The 3,271-nt window shown below is 44.3% G+C and overlaps 1 pseudogene; it reads left to right on the top strand.

Moving 5' to 3' along the window:
• The first annotated feature begins 2,644 nt into the window (after positions 1-2,644).
• LOC112550686 lies at positions 2,645-2,760 on the top strand (annotated as a pseudogene).
• The last annotated feature ends 511 nt before the right edge of the window (positions 2,761-3,271 follow it).

The raw sequence follows: 3,271 nt of genomic DNA on the forward strand, positions 1-3,271 counted from the left end.
CAGCAGCACGGCCCCTGGTTTTGCAGGTGGGGTTTGCCCTAGGGCAGCGCGGGAGATGCTTATAAAAGGGGGGTGTGTGTCAAGGGGGGGAATCCCTGCCAATGGGTCACTGAGATTATGTCCAAAGCTGTCAGGAGAACTCAAAAAAACCCAAACAAACCTGGGAGAGGGTTTATTGTCTCAGTCTTATCTGTCTTTCCCAGGCCTGGGTAAACGTGACTCGAGAAGCAGCGGAAGACGAGACATCACCGTTTATTTTGTGGCTGGTTGGAAGCGCGCAGGCGGGACTCGGGGCCTGGTTTGTAAGAAAGGCTGAAGCGGCTCCTCGGACCCACGCAGAAACTCCCGAGTTGTGTGGAGAAACCGAGCGCGCGTTGGCTAGAGCAGGCCCGGCTGCTTGATTATTTTTTTTTTTTAAAGGTGATTCGCATTCAGCTTTGACAACACCTCCTTATAGCTGCAAGTTTGATCTTTGAAATCTGTTTGTGCATTGGAGTGGCATCTACAGCAGCAAAAATTATGTTTTTAAATCTTCATCTGATACAGTAACTTCATCCAGCGTCTGCTGTGGGTTTGCAGCAAAGGTCTTCCGTTTCAGGACACTAGGAAGTACTTGTGGGTTGTCTTTCTAGGAAGTTTTACCTCATCTTCTTTATTTTGCTTTGATGACTGCAAATGATATATTAAATAACAAATAAATCAAAGACTTTGTTGGGGTTTGGGTTTTTTTGTTTTGTTTTTTGAAGTCTGTTATATTAACCAAGGAAAAGCCTCTTTCTCTTGCAGTTGTAGAACACAAGAAATGCAAAGAAAGGGTCAAGTCCTGGGCAGGTTGCACGTGACAGCGTGGGCCTACCTGTACTCACATATGCAACACCACCAAAGAGAAGATTTCCACAACTCGCCCGGTGAGAGACTGTTTTCACTTGGGTAAAAAGGTTTTCCTTTGAGACTAACAAATTTAAGGAAGTATGTATACGGATTTTAGAATCGAAAAATGGTTTCTAAATTTTGGGTTAAGCGTCACCACACTAGAAGCCTTAACGTTGTAATTTATTCTGACCAGGCACACCTGTGGGTATATTTGCCTGGAGTTTTGCTGAGGGAAACAAGGCAACTTTATGTAACTAAATGTGTGAAAATAAGTAGAAAATCCATAAGCAAAAGGGAGTCAACTATTTTCTGTATTAGCTGATGGAAAAGTAAAGGAAAAATCAACTGTGAAAATTAAAGTCAACCTTTTAGCTGTAAATGCTGGCTAGTGTAGGAAACAGGAACGGAAACCTGCCTGGCCTAACAGCTTTCCTCTAATCTTGTGTTCAGCATTGCAGAACAGATGTTTTCTTCAATAGCTTTATAATTTGATATCAAGGTATTGTTTGCATATGGAAAAGAAAAATGTATTACTTCAGTGATGCTGTTTGTGAGAGAGTCTACCCAGAGCCCTCCTAATCATCTTAATTTCATTCCCATGGTAGATACATTAATAAACAAATTCTGCGAAATGCATACCACCCCGATTCATTTTCCATAGCACATTCATGAATGAGTCATATTTGGCTAACGCTATACGCTTTCAGGATGTTGAATTAATGAATCACTTGTGAAAAAAGATGCATTTTCTCCCACCTGGGATTTGTTACCTCAGCAATGTGTATGTTTTCAAATTGCCTTATTAACTAACTAACTAACTAACTTTCAAAGTAATCACTTACACAGATAAGCCAGTTTTTCTGTGATTAAAATATAGCTGGAGAAGATAAAAAGGTTTGTTAACTTCCCTTGGTTACACTAGTTAGATTTAAGGTGTGTTACCTGGTTCAGCTAAACATGCAAAAAACAATGCGCTAGGAAAAAAAGGTGTATTTAAGGGCTCATCAAATGATCGTGGGATAAGTGAAGGTGTCAGTTGAAAGTGCAATCAAGGTAGATTAAGCTAAACCATAACCAGACCATTAGGGGCACTTCTACACTGCATCATCCTTTGATAAGGAGTGCTGCAGGTAAAACATGCTCTACCTACTTATTGGGTGCTTAAGAAGTGGAATGTAGGTCCCATTAGAGCAGTGGTTCTCAGCCTTTTTTGGACCAGGACCCATCTGTAGTGGGCAGTCCCACCCAGTGCCCCTCACTTCCGACCCATTGCTTCCCAGCTCCAGGCCCCAGCCCTACAGTGTGTGGGGTGGGGGGGCATGGGGAGCCCCAAGCAGCTCCTCGCAGGCTGGAAGTCAGCTTTTCCCTTTCAGGCTGGCAGTGGTTTCTCACCTTTTTCTCCTTTGAAGGAGAATCCATTTTTACAATTTGCTGATCTATTTTTAAAGTTTGTTCACAACCCTTTCATATATTCTTGCAATCCATTTTTGGATCACAACCCACATGCTGAGAAACACTGTGTTAGGAGCAGTACTGAGCATGCCTAAGCAGCAGTGCAGGAAATACATAGGCATGTGCAAAAAATTGCTACGTTCTAGTTTTTGAGTTTTGCTGATGGTGTTCCTCATCGTGGATCAACATGGTATGAAGTTCCCCTTAGTACGCAAGAGCTACACCACACCGTGCAAACAGACCTTGCAGCAAGTCAGTGTCAAGGCTGGGACTGGAGCTTAGCAGTTTGTGCCAAAACTTCCCCCTAGCTTATATCCAAGGGGAGATACCATGATCAATAAGGTGGCTTTCCCAGAGTAAGGCCTGTCCCTTGCACTCTGAGCAGACTGACTCCTGCAATTTCCCCAAGGCAGTTCTCCCAAGGTAAGGTCTGTCCCTTGCTCTCCTGGCAGGCTGACACTACCTGGGGACACTACCCCTTGTGCCAGCTGGGCTGCTGCAACAGCATCCCAAATCCAGTTTTTAAAATACCCCCAAACCCATGTTTTTCCACAATTAAAACAAAAGACTACTCTACACACACACATCTAGAGAGAGAGAGAGAGAAAGACAGCAAACAGTTGGGCAATGCTTTATTGGTATATTTACAAAGTTAAAACAATGTGGAAGCCTACCAGAGTCTCTATCATCCTGATAAAATAAATTCTAAATACCTATATGTGTTGATGTGTACTTTTGGTTTTCTTCACACGAGGGGTGTCTGATGGGGGGATGTGGTGTTTGCAGGAAGGGAGTGGGAAGAGGTGTCGGGGAGGGTGGGTGTGTGTGGAGGGATGTGGGTCGGTATGTGGGTAGGTGTGGGGCAATTGCTGGGGGACCCTGTGGGGGGGCTGCTCAAGAGGGGTGGGTCCCCTGGCCCCCACAGGGTGTAGCCCCCCCCACACAG

Source organism: Alligator sinensis, unplaced genomic scaffold, assembly GCF_000455745.1.
Source record: "Alligator sinensis unplaced genomic scaffold, ASM45574v1 scaffold330_1, whole genome shotgun sequence".
In the NCBI taxonomy this organism is placed as follows: domain Eukaryota; kingdom Metazoa; phylum Chordata; order Crocodylia; family Alligatoridae; genus Alligator; species Alligator sinensis.